The sequence below is a fragment of the Mercurialis annua genome, linkage group LG5 (genome assembly GCF_937616625.2).
Source record: "Mercurialis annua linkage group LG5, ddMerAnnu1.2, whole genome shotgun sequence".
Classification (NCBI taxonomy): Eukaryota; Viridiplantae; Streptophyta; class Magnoliopsida; order Malpighiales; family Euphorbiaceae; genus Mercurialis; species Mercurialis annua.
Window position 1 is genome coordinate 51,361,960 of NC_065574.1, and position 20,270 is coordinate 51,382,229.

Here is a 20,270-nt window from a genome sequence, read left to right on the forward strand (position 1 = left end):
CGCGTGTATACCTTCTAGGTGGCTGCTTAGTGGCATATTGTATCTAGTTACCGAGTCGGCCTCGTGTGTTTTTGTGAGGGTCAAAAACAGTATGATTTATATACGCCGGCTATGTGTAACCGGTCCGCTGTGTATTTTAATGTGTTTAATACCACCGTTGCGAGACGCAGAGGTGTCCGCATTATTTTATTAAATATATTAACGGTGGCGTGTGGTTTGGAACGGGGCTGCCAATGTGTTAAGGCAAGCGAAAGATAAGTCCCTGGTTTCCAGTAATCACCACGCCAGGTTTTCAGAAGGAAGCGAGGGTTGAGATAACGAGGTTATCCAACCAGTACTTCTGAAAATCAGATTTCACCTATATGTGTGTTTTCAGAAATGTGTTTTGTTAAAAGAGAAAAGTTTTAACGGTATTTTCTGAAAACGGATCGTACGCGAGGTGCGATCTTTTAATAATATTTGCGAAAAATTTCTAGAGGTTCTAGGCTTGCTACGGGTTTCGGAACAACCATTCCCATTCCCTAGCGCCGGTCGTGACTTGGATTAGGGTGGAATTCGGGTCGTGACATAAGGGGTCTGATGAGTTACCTTATCAGCTTCCTTTATGCTCTCTGATAGTAAGTCATCCTCTAAAAATTAGATTATATCTTTCATCCAGTAGCCGAATGGCAGTGTGAGGAAGATGGTTTATAGGTCCTCCATGTTGTAACAACTTTGTATTGAGAAAGAAATGTGGAGAAATGCTTCTCCAACTTTCGCTGCTTTGGCTAGTATGTCGGCTTTATTGTTCCCAGTTTTGGGTATTCGTTCTAGCTCCAATTTGCCTCCATTCTCTTCTATCCGGGATAAGAAGTACTTTCCATGTCCACGTATTTTCTCATTTCCACATCGCAAGCTTCAAAGATGCTTAGCATCTTGTTGACTACTAATTCAGAATCTCTTCTGATCGGTAAGTATTTTTCTTTTGGTACACTTGTCATCGGTCAATAAAGCTTTGTATTCTGTTGCATTGTTTGAAGCTTTAAAGTAAAGCTTGACCGAGCTTTAAGTGTGATTTCCTATGAATCTAGCATTATAATTCCAGCTCATGACCCTCCTAGGACGAATTATTTTAAGGAGGGGAGAATGTAATAACCCGGAATTTTGAATTATTAAATTAAGATATATGTCGTAATTTGGACGATCGGGATTATAAGAAGTGATATTTAAATTCAAATGGAGAATTTAAATACGTAGGGAAGCCCATAAAAATATTGGAATCATAAGAAATTATTTTGAAATTTTTTGGATAAGTATAATTATATGACAATTTTGGAATGACGAATTTCCAAAATTCATATCTTCCTATTCCGACATCAGAATTCGATGATCTATATGTCAAATCGAAGCTATCGACGTCCTCTTCAATTTTATAATCAGGACTAAGGAAACGTATTATTTAAGTTCAAATTGAGAATTTAAATAATCGAGGAAGCTTATTAATATATTTGGAGTCCAAGGAATAAATTTGAGAATTTTTGGACGAAAAAGTATATTTTAGCCGGACTGCAATTGGACTGCAGAATTAATAAAGAAAATTTATTATAAAATAAAATAGACATCCCGAGATGATAATTTGGAGGTTAATATTCATGAAATACTATTCGGAAATTAATGAGAAAGTTTAATTTCGAATATTGCAAAAGTTACTTTTATTTACGAAATTGCCACAAGGGCAAACTTGTAATTTTGCCTAGACTAATAAATATCCTAAGTCTTCTTCCCCACTTCATTTCCAGCAAATTTCTTTTACCTCCATTGTTGAATGCTCTCAACTCACCATTTACCCTTAGCTATATTATTCATTTGTTATTTCTCAATATTTCCTTAACGAAAAACGTTGGAAATCACCCGCTAATTACAAATCTACAATTGCATGTAGGATCAAGGTATAATCGCTAGCTCAAAACTTTGTGTTTATTTTCTGATGTTTAATAAGCTTATATTATGTGTTTTAGTTGTTGAAATTTGTGGTTTAATTGTGTTTAATTCGGTTTTTGTGTATAGTTTTGATATATTCGGTTTGAATTAATTTTTATATATGGGAAATTAAATTAATTTTAATTTATGGGCTGATGTTAAATACTATTTTTATATATGTTTAAAAATGTGATATTCATGGATTAAAAGTGTTAAAAATAGTGGGTAATTAGTTTAAAGAGATGGGTTTCGGTTTTGAATTAATTTTTCCGTGAAATTAAATTATTATTTTTAATTTCTGGGCTGATCTACTTCATGAGGTTAAAATATGCTTTAAAGTGTGATTTTTGTGAATTAAAAATGTTAAACATTTCGGGTATTAATTTAATGGTTTGGAGTTCGATTTTTAATAGTTTTAAAGGCTTAAAAATCGCTTAAAAATGATAAATAAATGGATTTTAAATTTCTGGAAATAAATTGGTTTATGTTTGAGTTAGATGTTGGGTTGATGGTGAATAAATGTTTAATGGTGAATTTTTAATGGTTTGTTAATCGGGTTTAATTTTTATAATAGTTTAATCGGTAAAAAAATGTTTAAAAAGGGTATTTTTGTCATTTTAATTTCTGGAACGAAATTATTCATGAAAAATGTATGAAATATATATGTTGATTATTTATGGAATTTAATTGATTTAGTTGAGGTGTTTTGACGGATTAATAATCGGTTTTGATTATTAATTGTTTATACGGTTTTAAATTGTTAAAATTGTTAAAATTATGAAAAATAATTTATTTTAATTTTGGGGCTGCTGTTTTAGTATGATAATTAAAATAAATATGTTTTGGTTAATTTGATTGGATTATCCATAATTGATGAATACTTAAGAAATTAAAAGTTTCGATTTTAATCTAAATTGTGTTGCATGTCTATGAATTAAATGTGAGATCATAAAATTGAGTTGATGAGTAAGCTTAGACTATTTAAAGGATTGATTGATGTGATTTTCAATTGATTTGGACTTGATTGTCAAAATTTAAAGTTTTAGGTTTAAAATGTATTTTTTTTAAAAAAAAATAAAGGACCAATCAGTATTTTAACCATATTTCCAGATTATTGATGTGTATAATCTGATGTGAAATGATTTTGAGAATTTTAAAGAATCTTGATGATTTTTGAAAGAATTGGATATGTTTGCCGAAAACTAGAGTTTTTGAGTTAAATCGTATTTTTCCAAAGTTGAAAGGCTACATGGTATGTTAGCCAAAGTTTCCAGATTATATTTGTTAATAATCTGAGGTAAAATGATTTTGGATATTTTAAGTAATTTTGTCGATATTAAAATCGATTGAATTACGAAAGGACCTAAATGGTCAATTTTGAAAAGTTTGAGGGTATTTTGGTATTTTAACCAAAAGTGGAATTTAAGATAATACGGGGATGTTTTAATAAATTTAAATAATTAACCTTGAAGTGGAAAGTATTATTGATATAAGGAAATATATTTTATATAATAAAGTATATTTATGAAAAATGAAATATTTAAATGAATATTTCTGAATAATGGTTTTATGTGTAAAAAGAGATAAGTAAAGAAAAAATTACATGAATAAAATAAGTTATGAACTTATTAAATAAGAAATTATTTGGGGATTAGAATTAATTAATTAAATTAAATTAATATTGTATAGAGTTAATTCTAGAGTTAGGATTTTATTAATTAAGAGAATTAATATTTTGATCCTAACTAGATTCGACAAGTTGTCGAGCTATCGAGTCGGAGGACCAAGGGAATTAACGGAGTTGTTTAAAGGAGCATTGACGGAGTAATACCGTAGTTAAACGGTTTCTGTGAGTACATGTTTTTACATTTCGGTATTCGTAAAGTCTCATATTTTAACATACTGTGTGATATATGTGTTGCGGTGTTATATGTTTACATGCCTTGTATCGATGTATGTTTTATGTATATACTATATGTATATATTATTTTGATATAGAAAGGTACACACATAGTTTTGAAAATTATTATGCAATTGTTTATGCTCGAATGTGTGTGTGTGTGTGTTACATCGGTTGGCTGTGCTATCGATGTCAGGATTGTGTGTGTGTGTTACATCGGTTGGCTGTGCTATCGATGTCAGGATTGTGTGTGTGTGTGTGTTACATCGGTTGGCTGTGCTATCGATGTCAGGATTGTGTGTGTGTGTTACATCGGTTGGCTGTGCTATCGATGTCAGGATTGTGTGTGTGTGTTACATCGGTTGGTTGTGCTATCGATGTCAGGAATGTGTGTGTGTGTTACATCGGTTGGCTGTGCTATCGATGTCAGGATTGTGTGTGTGTGTTACATCGGTTGGCTGTGCTATCGATGTCAGGAATGTGTGTGTGTGTTACATCGGTTGGCTGTGCTATCGATGTCAGGATTGTGTGTGTGTGTTACATCGGTTGGCTGTGCTATCGATGTCAGGATTGTGTGTGTGTGTGTGTTACATCGGTTGGCTGTGCTATCGATGTCAGGATTGTGTGTGTGTGTTACATCGGTTGGCTGTGCTATCGATGTCAGGATTGTGTGTGTGTGTTACATCGGTTGGCTGTGCTATCGATGTCAGGAATGTGTGTGTGTGTTACATCGGTTGGCTGTGCTATCGATGTCAGGATTGTGTGTGTGTTACATCGGTTGGCTGTGCTATCGATGTCAGGAATGTGTGTGTGTGTTACATCGGTTGGCTGTGCTATCGATGTCAGGATTGTGTGTGTGTGTTACATCGGTTGGCTGTGCTATCGATGTCAGGATTGTGTGTGTGTGTTCATTAGATCGGTTGGCTGTGCTATCGGTCTCAGGTGAATATGGTTGATCGGTTGGCTGTGCTATCGGTCCCATAATATTTTGTGTGTGTGTGTGTGTGTATTAGATCGGTTGGCTGTGCTATCGGTCTCAGGTGAATATGGTTGATCGGTTGGCTGTGCTATCGGTCCCATAATATTGTGTGTGTGTGTGTGTATTAGATCGGTTGGCTGTGCTATCGGTCTCAGGTGAATAAGGTTGATCGGTTGGCTGTGCTATCGGTCCCTTAAGATTTATGTATGTTGTGGATATGGTTGATCGGTTGGCTGTGCTATCGGTCCCATAAGATTATGCATGTATGATGTGTTGATAAGTTTCGCCATCAATGTAGATGGACGAATTTAAGAAATGTGGTTTAATTTAAAGGTCAACGTATATGGTTGACATTCTTTGATATTGAAGTCTTGATTGAAATATGTTATGTGTGAGCTCAGGCTTCAATTGTTTTAAAGATGTTTTCAAAGGATTTCGAAAATACATAAAGTTATTTTAAATATAAAACGGTTTTTAACTTTATGAAATATTTATTTGTAACGGCATGAACTCACCAGTATATCTGACCCACGTTGTGGAATTATTTTTCAGGAAAGCTGGTCCGATTTTGATGAAGGCTTCCGAACGTTTATTTCTCGGAAGTCTACTTTGATAAAAGACTGTAAAGAAGGTTTTAAGTTCTAGTTGTCCGCAGTAGACTAGTATAGTCTTATTGTATTTAAATGTTTTAAAGCACATTTGAAACTCTGATGTTTTATCTCATCAGTTATTTAATAAATGTGTCATACTTCTCTTTTAAAAGCGAAAAATTTATAGTGTTTTTCAGGCTTGCTACGGGTTTCGGAGCAACCACTCCCATTCCCTAGCGCCGGTCTCGACTCGAGATTTCGGGTCGTGACAAAGGTGGTATCAGAGCAGTTGGTCCAGTTACCTCTGCTAATATGGGAATTGAGTGCAGTTGGTTAGAGATACCACTGCTAGTCTGTGTAGATGTTGTGTTACCTAGGAGCAATATACAATGTCACTAGGCTAAGTTAGGAATTACTGCGGATTATAGGATTTCCAGTCATGTCTTTTAAACGTTTTCATCGGTTTTTCAAATGTTTTTCAAAACGTCCTGTCCTATGTGTGGTGTCAGGATATGTGTTAGATATGTGTGTTAGCACAATATATGTTTATGGTTACTCGAGTAAGCATTACGCTTTCGAGTATATAGTCTGCGAGGAGTTGTATACTCTCGAGACTCATATTATCTATGAAATGTGTGTTTATTATGAGTATGATTGATTAATTGATGTGGTATGTTTATAGCGTAATCACTGAAAGGAGTGATATGCTTTCGAATGTGATAAAGTCTGCGTAGAGAGATATACTCACGAGACTTGCGTTATGTGCTTTAGCCGAGAATTTCTAAATGAGTTGATTATCATTAGGATATGGCTTATATGTATGATATATGTTGACATGTGTGTTGAGAATTGTTTACTTGAATGATTATATGTTTTGAGTATTGTTTAGTCTACGTAGAGTAGTATACTCTCAAGACTTATGGAATGTGTTATGATTGAGTAAATCATGAATGAATTGGGTTTTTTTTTGAACCTAATTTTTATGTATTGGTGATGGCTATGATTTGATTATGTGCATGTTATGTGATTGATTGTTATGTGCATGCAATGGAATAGTGTGTATGAAACGTATAGAACACGTGAAATATAGCCATATATGACATAGACGAATGAAAATTTTATTAGAGCTTAATTCGTAAAGTAAGAATGAGACGCGACTACGTATACGATAAAGACTTTGCGAACATGATACGTATATCATGTTATTAAGAACGCGTTTAGATTTCTTTGTGCTTTAGAATGGCTGAGCAAAGAAATATGCGAGTGCGTGCAAGCGCACGGCGATTAAACGAGACTTTAGGAAAAGCCTTAGATAATGAACGTGTACCAGTTCAACCGGCGGATAGAGGCCGTGGACAAGGTAGAGGTCGAGAAGGACCTGTAACATATCAAGCTGGGAATGTGCAGGCACCAGGAATGCCGCAACAACCCAATGTTGATATACATCAGTTAGTAACAGAAGTTACGGATTGGTGGAGTTGTGTGTTAATAATAGGACAGTAGATGCAACACCAGCATGAGAAGAGAGAAATTTTGATAGAGATCTGGTGTTAGCATACGTAAAACTGAACCCAAAGGATTTTGATGGATCAAGTGATGCGTTAGACTTTTTGGAAGAAGTCGAGCAAAATGCTCATAGACTTCAAGCTAACGAAAGACAGACAATGTTGTTAATGGAGATGTCGATGAAAGGTCCAGCCAAGGATTGGTTTCGACAAGTAATTGGACCAATAATGGGTCATATAACATGGGCAGAGTTTGTGACCAGATATAAGGATTTCTTCTTACCGTTTGCGGTAATCGAAGGTAACCGGGACAAACTGTTATCGTTAACTCGAGGTAACAGATCTGTTCAGGAATATGTTACCGAGTTTAATCGATTGAGCAGATTTGCTCCAGACTTGATGACAGATCGAGTCGGAGTAAACCCCATGTTTGTGAAGGGATTATGACCTCAGTTTATAGGACTGTTGAGTCAGAGAGACAGGAGTTTTGTGCAAGTTGTCGACGGTGTAAGACAACTGGAAAGCGCATTAATCCAATTTGGTAAAATTCCTAACCCCTCACAACTGAACGAAGTCAGAGATGAATGTTTTGGCTATGGAAACCAAACTTCAAGGCAAATAAGAGAAGAGAAGATAAAAATCTTTTGGAATAAGTGATTTCGCAGAGCCCTATGTCTATAGAAACTTACGATGGCGCCATTTTTATAAAAACAAATGTGTTTAATGAAAAAGGAATGTTTTATAAACACATGATTGTGCCCGGAGACGATTTATGCCGGCATTGCATTGGCACGAATAGAATTGCATCACTACATTCATATTATGTTCACTATTAGGACATGCATCATGTACATTTTGTATGTTGAAAAAAAAAAGAGTAATGTCATTGCAACTCTTGGTGATGAGAGAAGTCATCACACCGGTGCACAATTATGGCATGATTTTATAAGTGGAAAAACAAAGTGATTTTAAATAGATAAGTTTCTAACGTAAGTACGCTGAGACATTGGCTCTGTAATGTAAAGAAAGGAATAAGACAAGGAAAATATACCTTGTAAGGCCTAAATAAGGAGATATGTTTATAGAGTAATGAACAACATGGTTTGAAATATTCTGAGACTTAAATGGAAAAGTCTCCAAAGAAGTATTGATGATGTAGAAAAGAAAATGTTGGAGTGTAAGTGATATTATAATTCGAGGACGAATTATTTTAAGGAGGGGAGAATGTAATAACCCGGAATTTTGAATTATTAAATTAAGATATATGTCGTAATTTGGACGATCGGGATTATAAGAAGTGATATTTAAATTCAAATGGAGAATTTAAATACGTAGGGAAGCCCATAAAAATATTGGAATCATAAGAAATTATTTTGAAATTTTTTGGATAAGTATAATAATATGACAATTTTGGAATGACGAATTTCCAAAATTCATATCTTCCTATTCCGACATCAGAATTCGATGATCTATATGTCAAATCGAAGCTATCGACGTCCTCTTCAATTTTATGAATTTTATTTCATAAAATTTGAATGAAAAACAGTGCAGAAATTTAAAGAACAATGCAGCTCAAATCGAACCGCTGGGTTCGTCAGGATTTAAGTAATCAGGACTAAGGAAACGTATTATTTAAGTTCAAATTGAGAATTTAAATAATCGAGGAAGCTTATTAATATATTTGGAGTCCAAGGAATAAATTTGAGAATTTTTGGACGAAAAAGTATATTTTAGCCGGACTGCAATTGGACTGCAGAATTAATAAAGAAAATTTATTATAAAATAAAATAGACATCCCGAGATGATAATTTGGAGGTTAATATTCATGAAATACTATTCGGAAATTAATGAGAAAGTTTAATTTCGAATATTGCAAAAGTTACTTTTATTTACGAAATTGCCACAAGGGCAAACTTGTAATTTTGCCTAGACTAATAAATATCCTAAGTCTTCTTCCCCACTTCATTTCCAGCAAATTTCTTTTACCTCCATTGTTGAATGCTCTCAACTCACCATTTACCCTTAGCTATATTATTCATTTGTTATTTCTCAATAATTCCTTAACGAAAAACGTTGGAAATCACCCGCTAATTACTAATCTACAATTGCATGTAGGATCAAGGTATAATCGCTAGCTCAAAACTTTGTGTTTATTTTCTGATGTTTAATAAGCTTATATTATGTGTTTTAGTTGTTGAAATTTGTGGTTTAATTGTGTTTAATTCGGTTTTTGTGTATAGTTTTGATATATTCGGTTTGAATTAATTTTTATATATGGGAAATTAAATTAATTTTAATTTATGGGCTGATGTTAAATACTATTTTTATATATGTTTAAAAATGTGATATTCATGGATTAAAAGTGTTAAAAATCGTGGGTAATTAGTTTAAAGAGATGGGTTTCGGTTTTGAATTAATTTTTCCGTGAAATTAAATTATTATTTTTAATTTCTGGGCTGATCTACTTCATGAGGTTAAAATATGCTTTAAAGTGTGATTTTTGTGGATTAAAAATGTTAAACATTTCGGGTATTAATTTAATGGTTTGGAGTTCGATTTTTAATAGTTTTAAAGGCTTAAAAATCGCTTAAAAATGATAAATAAATGGATTTTAAATTTCTGGAAATAAATTGGTTTATGTTTGAGTTAGATGTTGGGTTGATGGTGAATAAATGTTTAATGGTGAATTTTTAATGGTTTGTTAATCGGGTTTAATTTTTATAATAGTTTAATCGGTAAAAAAATGTTTAAAAAGGGTATTTTTGTCATTTTAATTTCTGGACAGAAATTATTCATGAAAAATTTATGAAATATATATGTTGATTATTTATGGAATTTAATTGATTTAGTTGAGGTGTTTTGACGGATTAATAATCGGTTTTGATTATTAATTGTTTATACGGTTTTAAATTGTTAAAATTGTTAAAATTATGAAAAATAATTTATTTTAATTTTGGGGCTGCTGTTTTAGTATGATAATTAAAATAAATATGTTTTGGTTAATTTGATTGGATTATCCATAATTGATGAATACTTAAGAAATTAAAAGTTTCGATTTTAATCTAAATTGTGTTGCATGTCTATGAATTAAATGTGAGATCATAAAATTGAGTTGATGAGTAAGCTTAGACTATTTAAAGGATTGATTGATGTGATTTTCAATTGATTTGGACTTGATTGTCAAAATTTAAAGTTTTAGGTTTAAAATGTATTTTTTTTTAAAAAAAATAAAGGACCAATCAGTATTTTAACCATATTTCCAGATTATTGATGTGTATAATCTGATGTGAAATGATTTTGAGAATTTTAAAGAATCTTGATGATTTTTGAAAGAATTGGATATGTTTGCCGAAAACTAGAGTTTTTGAGTTAAATCGTATTTTTCCAAAGTTGAAAGGCTACATGGTATGTTAGCCAAAGTTTCCAGATTATATTTGTTAATAATCTGAGGTAAAATGATTTTGGATATTTTAAGTAATTTTGTCGATATTAAAATCGATTGAATTACGAAAGGACCTAAATGGTCAATTTTGAAAAGTTTGAGGGTATTTTGGTATTTTAACCAAAAGTGGAATTTAAGATAATACGGGGATGTTTTAATAAATTTAAATAATTAACCTTGAAGTGGAAAGTATTATTGATATAAGGAAATATATTTTATATAATAAAGTATATTTATGAAAAATGAAATATTTAAATGAATATTTCTGAATAATGGTTTTATGTGTAAAAAGAGATAAGTAAAGAAAAAATTACATGAATAAAATAAGTTACGAACTTATTAAATAAGAAATTATTTGGGGATTAGAATTAATTAATTAAATTAAATTAATATTGTATAGAGTTAATTCTAGAGTTAGGATTTTATTAATTAAGAGAATTAATATTTTGATCCTAACTAGATTCGACAAGTTGTCGAGCTATCGAGTCGGAGGACCAAGGGAATTAACGGAGTTGTTTAAAGGAGCATTGACGGAGTAATACCGTAGTTAAACGGTTTCTGTGAGTACATGTTTTTACATTTCGGTATTCGTAAAGTCTCATATTTTAACATACTGTGTGATATATGTGTTGCGGTGTTATATGTTTACATGCCTTGTATCGATGTATGTTTTATGTATATACTATATCTATATATTATTTTGATATAGAAAGGTACACACATAGTTTTGAAAATTATTATGCAATTGTTTATGCTCGAATGTGTGTGTGTGTGTTACATCGGTTGGCTGTGCTATCGATGTCAGGATTGTGTGTGTGTGTTACATCGGTTGGCTGTGCTATCGATGTCAGGATTGTGTGTGTGTGTGTGTTACATCGGTTGGCTGTGCTATCGATGTCAGGATTGTGTGTGTGTTACATCGGTTGGCTGTGCTATCGATGTCAGGATTGTGTGTGTGTGTTACATCGGTTGGCTGTGCTATCGATGTCAGGAATGTGTGTGTGTGTTACATCGGTTGGCTGTGCTATCGATGTCAGGATTGTGTGTGTGTGTTACATCGGTTGGCTGTGCTATCGATGTCAGGAATGTGTGTGTGTGTTACATCGGTTGGCTGTGCTATCGATGTCAGGATTGTGTGTGTGTGTTACATCGGTTGGCTGTGCTATCGATGTCAGGATTGTGTGTGTGTGTGTGTTACATCGGTTGGCTGTGCTATCGATGTCAGGATTGTGTGTGTGTGTTACATCGGTTGGCTGTGCTATCGATGTCAGGATTGTGTGTGTGTGTTACATCGGTTGGCTGTGCTATCGATGTCAGGAATGTGTGTGTGTGTTACATCGGTTGGCTGTGCTATCGATGTCAGGATTGTGTGTGTGTGTTACATCGGTTGGCTGTGCTATCGATGTCAGGAATGTGTGTGTGTGTTACATCGGTTGGCTGTGCTATCGATGTCAGGATTGTGTGTGTGTGTTACATCGGTTGTCTGTGCTATCGATGTCAGGATTGTGTGTGTGTGTATGTATTAGATCGGTTGGCTGTGCTATCGGTCTCAGGTGAATATGGTTGATCGGTTGGCTGTGCTATCGGTCCCATAATATTTTGTGTGTGTGTGTGTGTATTAGATCGGTTGGCTGTGCTATCGGTCTCAGGTGAATATGGTTGATCGGTTGGCTGTGCTATCGGTCCCATAATATTGTGTGTGTGTGTGTGTATTAGATCGGTTGGCTGTGCTATCGGTCTCAGGTGAATAAGGTTGATCGGTTGGCTGTGCTATCGGTCCCTTATGATTTATGTATGTTGTGGATATGGTTGATCGGTTGGCTGTGCTATCGGTCCCATAAGATTATGCATGTATGATGTGTTGATAAGTTTCGCCATCAATGTAGATGGACGAATTTAAGAAATGTGGTTTAATTTAAAGGTCAACGTATATGGTTGACATTCTTTGATATTGAAGTCTTGATTGAAATATGTTATGTGTGAGCTCAGGCTTCAATTGTTTTAAAGATGTTTTCAAAGGATTTCGAAAATACATAAAGTTATTTTAAATATAAAACGGTTTTTAACTTTATGAAATATTTATTTGTAACGGCATGAACTCACCAGTATATCTGACCCACGTTGTGGAATTATTTTTCAGGAAAGCTGGTCCGATTTTGATGAAGGCTTCCGAACGTTTATTTCTCGGAAGTCTACTTTGATAAAAGACTGTAAAGAAGGTTTTAAGTTCTAGTTGTCCGCAGTAGACTAGTATAGTCTTATTGTATTTAAATGTTTTAAAGCACATTTAAAACTCTGATGTTTTATCTCATCAGTTATTTAATAAATGTGTCATACGTCTCTTTTAAAAGCGAAAAATTTATAGTGTTTTTCAGGCTTGCTACGGGTTTCGGAGCAACCACTCCCATTCCCTAGCGCCGGTCTCGACTCGAGATTTCGGGTCGTGACAAAGGTGGTATCAGAGCAGTTGGTCCAGTTACCTCTGCTAATATGGGAATTGAGTGCAGTTGGTTAGAGATACCACTGCTAGTCTGTGTAGATGTTGTGTTACCTAGGAGCAATATACAATGTCACTAGGCTAAGTTAGGAATTACTGCGGATTATAGGATTTCCAGTCATGTCTTTTAAACGTTTTCATCGGTTTTTCAAATGTTTTTCAAAACGTCCTGTCCTATGTGTGGTGTCAGGATATGTGTTAGATATGTGTGTTAGCACAATATATGTTTATGGTTACTCGAGTAAGCATTACGCTTTCGAGTATATAGTCTGCGAGGAGTTGTATACTCTCGAGACTCATATTATCTATGAAATGTGTGTTTATTATGAGTATGATTGATTAATTGATGTGGTATGTTTATAGCGTAATCACTGAAAGGAGTGATATGCTTTCGAATGTGATAAAGTCTGCGTAGAGAGATATACTCACGAGACTTGCGTTATGTGCTTTAGCCGAGAATTTCTAAATGAGTTGATTATCATTAGGATATGGCTTATATGTATGATATATGTTGACATGTGTGTTGAGAATTGTTTACTTGAATGATTATATGTTTTGAGTATTGTTTAGTCTACGTAGAGTAGTATACTCTCGAGACTTATGGAATGTGTTATGATTGAGTAAATCATGAATGAATTGGGTTTTTTTTTGAACCTAATTTTTATGTATTAGTGATGGCTATGATTTGATTATGTGCATGTTATGTGATTGATTGTTATGTGCATGCAATGGAATAGTGTGTATGAAACGTATAGAACACGTGAAATATAGCCATATATGACATAGACGAATGAAAATTTTATTAGAGCTTAATTCGTAAAGTAAGAATGAGACGCGACTACGTATACGATAAAGACTTTGCGAACATGATACGTATATCATGTTATTAAGAACGCGTTTAGATTTCTTTGTGCTTTAGAATGGCTGAGCAAAGAAATATGCGAGTGCGTGCAAGCGCACGGCGATTAAACGAGACTTTAGGAAAAGCCTTAGATAATGAACGTGTACCAGTTCAACCGGCGGATAGAGGCCGTGGACAAGGTAGAGGTCGAGAAGGACCTGTAATATATCAAGCTGGGAATGTGCAGGCACCAGGAATGCCGCAACAACCCAATGTTGATATACATCAGTTAGTAACAGAAGTTACGGATTGGTGGAGTTGTGTGTTAATAATAGGACAGTAGATGCAACACCAGCATGAGAAGAGAGAAATTTTGATAGAGATCTGGTGTTAGCATACGTAAAACTGAACCCAAAGGATTTTGATGGATCAAGTGATGCGTTAGACTTTTTGGAAGAAGTCGAGCAAAATGCTCATAGACTTCAAGCTAACGAAAGACAGACAATGTTGTTAATGGAGATGTCGATGAAAGGTCCAGCCAAGGATTGGTTTCGACAAGTAATTGGACCAATAATGGGTCATATAACATGGGCAGAGTTTGTGACCAGATATAAGGATTTCTTCTTACCGTTTGCGGTAATCGAAGGTAACCGGGACAAACTGTTATCGTTAACTCGAGGTAACAGATCTGTTCAGGAATATGTTACCGAGTTTAATCGATTGAGCAGATTTGCTCCAGACTTGATGACAGATCGAGTCGGAGTAAACCCCATGTTTGTGAAGGGATTATGACCTCAGTTTATAGGACTGTTGAGTCAGAGAGACAGGAGTTTTGTGCAAGTTGTCGACGGTGTAAGACAACTGGAAAGCGCATTAATCCAATTTGGTAAAATTCCTAACCCCTCACAACTGAACGAAGTCAGAGATGAATGTTTTGGCTATGGAAACCAAACTTCAAGGCAAATAAGAGAAGAGACGATAAAAATCTTTTGGAATAAGTGATTTCGCAGAGCCCTATGTCTATAGAAACTTACGATGGCGCCATTTTTATAAAAACAAATGTGTTTAATGAAAAAGGAATGTTTTATAAACACATGATTGTGCCCGGAGACGATTTATGCCGGCATTGCATTGGCACGAATAGAATTGCATCACTACATTCATATTATGTTCACTATTAGGACATGCATCATGTACATTTTGTATGTTGAAAAAAAAAAGAGTAATGTCATTGCAACTCTTGGTGATGAGAGAAGTCATCACACCGGTGCACAATTATGGCATGATTTTATAAGTGGAAAAACAAAGTGATTTTAAATAGATAAGTTTCTAACGTAAGTACGCTGAGACATTGGCTCTGTAATGTAAAGAAAGGAATAAGACAAGGAAAATATACCTTGTAAGGCCTAAATAAGGAGATATGTTTATAGAGTAATGAACAACATGGTTTGAAATATTCTGAGACTTAAATGGAAAAGTCTCCAAAGAAGTATTGATGATGTAGAAAAGAAAATGTTGGAGTGTAAGTGATATTATAATTCGAGGACGAATTATTTTAAGGAGGGGAGAATGTAATAACCCGGAATTTTGAATTATTAAATTAAGATATATGTCGTAATTTGGACGATCGGGATTATAAGAAGTGATATTTAAATTCAAATGGAGAATTTAAATACGTAGGGAAGCCCATAAAAATATTGGAATCATAAGAAATTATTTTGAAATTTTTTGGATAAGTATAATAATATGACAATTTTGGAATGACGAATTTCCAAAATTCATATCTTCCTATTCCGACATCAGAATTCGATGATCTATATGTCAAATCGAAGCTATCGACGTCCTCTTCAATTTTATGAATTTTATTTCATAAAATTTGAATGAAAAACAGTGCAGAAATTTAAAGAACAATGCAGCTCAAATCGAACCGCTGGGTTCGTCAGGATTTAAGTAATCAGGACTAAGAAAACGTATTATTTAAGTTCAAATTGAGAATTTAAATAATCGAGGAAGCTTATTAATATATTTGGAGTCCAAGGAATAAATTTGAGAATTTTTGGACGAAAAAGTATATTTTAGCCGGACTGCAATTGGACTGCAGAATTAATAAAGAAAATTTATTATAAAATAAAATAGACATCCCGAGATGATAATTTGGAGGTTAATATTCATGAAATACTATTCGGAAATTAATGAGAAAGTTTAATTTCGAATATTGCAAAAGTTACTTTTATTTACGAAATTGCCACAAGGGCAAACTTGTAATTTTGCCTAGACTAATAAATATCCTAAGTCTTCTTCCCCACTTCATTTCCAGCAAATTTCTTTTACCTCCATTGTTGAATGCTCTCAACTCACCATTTACCCTTAGCTATATTATTCATTTGTTATTTCTCAATAATTCCTTAACGAAAAACGTTGGAAATCACCCGCTAATTACTAATCTACAATTGCATGTAGGATCAAGGTATAATCGCTAGCTCAAAACTTTGTGTTTATTTTCTGATGTTTAATAAGCTTATATTATGTGTTTTAGTTGTTGAAATTTGTGGTTTAATTGTGTTTAATTCGGTTTTTGTGTATAGTTTTGATATATTCGGTTTGAATTAATTTTTATATATGGGAAATTAAATTAATTTTAATTTATGGGCTGATGTTAAATACTATTTTTATATATGTTTAAAAATGTGATATTCATGGATTAAAAGTGTTAAAAATCGTGGGTAATTAGTTTAAAGAGATGGGTTTCGGTTTTGAATTAATTTTTCCGTGAAATTAAATTATTATTTTTAATTTCTGGGCTGATCTACTTCATGAGGTTAAAATATGCTTTAAAGTGTGATTTTTGTGGATTAAAAATGTTAAACATTTCGGGTATTAATTTAATGGTTTGGAGTTCGATTTTTAATAGTTTTAAAGGCTTAAAAATCGCTTAAAAATGATAAATAAATGGATTTTAAATTTCTGGAAATAAATTGGTTTATGTTTAAGTTAGATGTTGGGTTGATGGTGAATAAATGTTTAATGGTGAATTTTTAATGGTTTGTTAATCGGGTTTAATTTTTATAATAGTTTAATCGGTAAAAAAATGTTTAAAAAGGGTATTTTTGTCATTTTAATTTCTGGACAGAAATTATTCATGAAAAATGTATGAAATATATATGTTGATTATTTATGGAATTTAATTGATTTAGTTGAGGTGTTTTGACGGATTAATAATCGGTTTTGATTATTAATTGTTTATACGGTTTTAAATTGTTAAAATTGTTAAAATTATGAAAAATAATTTATTTTAATTTTGGGGCTGCTGTTTTAGTATGATAATTAAAATAAATATGTTTTGGTTAATTTGATTGGATTATCCATAATTGATGAATACTTAAGAAATTAAAAGTTTCGATTTTAATCTAAATTGTGTTGCATGTCTATGAATTAAATGTGAGATCATAAAATTGAGTTGATGAGTAAGCTTAGACTATTTAAAGGATTGATTGATGTGATTTTCAATTGATTTGGACTTGATTGTCAAAATTTAAAGTTTTAGGTTTAAAATGTATTTTTTTTTAAAAAAAATAAAGGACCAATCAGTATTTTAACCATATTTCCAGATTATTGATGTGTATAATCTGATGTGAAATGATTTTGAGAATTTTAAAGAATCTTGATGATTTTTGAAAGAATTGGATATGTTTGCCGAAAACTAGAGTTTTTGAGTTAAATCGTATTTTTCCAAAGTTGAAAGGCTACATGGTATGTTAGCCAAAGTTTCCAGATTATATTTGTTAATAATCTGAGGTAAAATGATTTTGGATATTTTAAGTAATTTTGTCGATATTAAAATCGATTGAATTACGAAAGGACCTAAATAGTCAATTTTGAAAAGTTTGAGGGTATTTTGGTATTTTAACCAAAAGTGGAATTTAAGATAATACGGGGATGTTTTAATAAATTTAAATAATTAACCTTGAAGTGGAAAGTATTATTGATATAAGGAAATATATTTTATATAATAAAGTATATTTATGAAAAATGAAATATTTAAATGAATATTTCTGAATAATGGTTTTATGTGTAAAAAGAGATAAGTAAAGAAAAAATTACATGAATAAAATAAGTTATGAACTTATTAAATAAGAAATTATTTGGGGATTAGAATTAATTAATTAAATTAAATTAATATTGTATAGAGTTAATTCTAGAGTTAGGATTTTATTAATTAAGAGAATTAATATTTTGATCCTAACTAGATTCGACAAGTTGTCGAGCTATCGAGTCGGAGGACCAAGGGAATTAACGGAGTTGTTTAAAGGAGCATTGACGGAGTAATACCGTAGTTAAACGGTTTCTGTGAGTACATGTTTTTACATTTCGGTATTCGTAAAGTCTCATATTTTAACATACTGTGTGATATATGTGTTGCGGTGTTATATGTTCACATGCCTTGTATCGATGTATGTTTTATGTATATACTATATCTATATATTATTTTGATATAGAAAGGTACACACATAGTTTTGAAAATTATTATGCAATTGTTTATGCTCGAATGTGTGTGTGTGTGTGTTACATCGGTTGGCTGTGCTATCGATGTCAGGATTGTGTGTGTGTGTTACATCGGTTGGCTGTGCTATCGATGTCAGGATTGTGTGTGTGTGTGTGTTACATCGGTTGGCTGTGCTATCGATGTCAGGATTGTGTGTGTGTGTTACATCGGTTGGCTGTGCTATCGATGTCAGGATTGTGTGTGTGTGTTACATCGGTTGGCTGTGCTATCGATGTCAAGAATGTGTGTGTGTGTTACATCGGTTGGCTGTGCTATCGATGTCAGGATTGTGTGTGTGTGTTACATCGGTTGGCTGTGCTATCGATGTCAGGAATGTGTGTGTGTGTTACATCGGTTGGCTGTGCTATCGATGTCAGGATTGTGTGTGTGTGTTACATCGGTTGGCTGTGCTATCGATGTCAGGATTGTGTGTGTGTGTGTGTGTGTTACATCGGTTGGCTGTGCTATCGATGTCAGGATTGTGTGTGTGTGTTACATCGGTTGGCTGTGCTATCGATGTCAGGATTGTGTGTGTGTGTTACATCGGTTGGCTGTGCTATCGATGTCAGGAATGTGTGTGTGTGTTACATCGGTTGGCTGTGCTATCGATGTCAGGATTGTGTGTGTGTGTTACATCGGTTGGTTGTGCTATCGATGTCAGGAATGTGTGTGTGTGTTACATCGGTTGGCTGTGCTATCGATGTCAGGATTGTGTGTGTGTGTTACATCGGTTGTCTGTGCTATCGATGTCAGGATTGTGTGTGTGTGTGTATTAGATCGGTTGGCTGTGCTATCGGTCTCAGGTGAATATGGTTGATCGGTTGGCTGTGCTATCGGTCCCATAATATTTTGTGTGTGTGTGTGTGTATTAGATCGGTTGGCTGTGCTATCGGTCTCAGGTGAATATGGTTGATCGGTTGGCTGTGCTATCGGTCCCATAATATTGTGTGTGTGTGTGTATTAGATCGGTTGGCTGTGCTATCGGTCTCAGGTGAATAAGGTTGATCGGTTGGCTGTGCTATCGGTCCCTTAAGATTTATGTATGTTGTGGATATGGTTGATCGGTTGGCTGTGCTATCGGTCCCATAAGATTATGCATGTATGATGTGTTGATAAGTTTCGCCATCAATGTAGATGGACGAATTTAAGAAATGTGGTTTAATTTAAAGGTCAATGTATATGGTTGACATTCTTTGATATTGAAGTCTTGATTGAAATATGTTATGTGTGAGCTCAGGCTTCAATTGTTTTAAAGATGTTTTCAAAGGATTTCGAAAATACATAAAGTTATTTTAAATATAAAACGGTTTTTAACTTTATGAAATATTTATTTGTAACGGCATGAACTCACCAGTATATCTGACCCACGTTGTGGAATTATTTTTCAGGAAAGCTGGTCCGATTTTGATGAAGGCTTCCGAACGTTTATTTCTCGGAAGTCTACTTTGATAAAAGACTGTAAAGAAGGTTTTAAGTTCTAGTTGTCCGCAGTAGACTAGTATAGTCTTATTGTATTTAAATGTTTTAAAGCACATTTAAAACTCTGATGTTTTATCTCATCAGTTATTTAATAAATGTGTCATACGTCTCTTTTAAAAGCGAAAAATTTATAGTGTTTTTCAGGCTTGCTACGGGTTTCGGAGCAACCACTCCCATTCCCTAGCGCCGGTCTCGACTCGAGATTTCGGGTCGTGACAATTTTCTACCTCTTCTGCCTGCTCATGAGACGTTATTTCTGCTACAAAATTGGCTAGAAATCCAGCCTTATGATGGCCGAGGTTCATACTAATCAAACGCTTCGAGTTCTATTGACCAAGAAATTAGTCGACATGACATCTCTTGCCTCTACATTGATTTTCAAAGTAGTTGGTTAGTTCTGACCACTATTTCATGAGCCTCAAAACATCTTTTAAATTTTTCTGATGCTACATTCAACATTAATGCAAACTTCTTAATGTTTGGGTATTAAACTTCCAAGCCTTTCCATACTTACGTTGGTGTTTTTTTTGCTCTT

The 20,270-nt window shown here is 33.7% G+C and overlaps 2 long non-coding RNA genes across 2 annotated transcripts; both read left to right on the forward strand.

The window, feature by feature from the left end:
• Window positions 1–8,797: 8,797 nt before the first annotated feature.
• On the forward strand, window positions 8,798–12,733 carry LOC130015460 (uncharacterized). The gene is made up of 3 exons (XR_008790659.1): window positions 8,798–9,055; window positions 10,836–10,935; window positions 12,516–12,733. It is a non-coding gene; the product is annotated as an uncharacterized LOC130015460 (long non-coding RNA).
• A 3,188-nt stretch (window positions 12,734–15,921) lies between these two features.
• On the forward strand, window positions 15,922–19,862 carry LOC130015471 (uncharacterized). Its single transcript, XR_008790687.1, has 3 exons — window positions 15,922–16,180; window positions 17,961–18,060; window positions 19,645–19,862. It is a non-coding gene; the product is annotated as an uncharacterized LOC130015471 (long non-coding RNA).
• The last annotated feature ends 408 nt before the right edge of the window (window positions 19,863–20,270 follow it).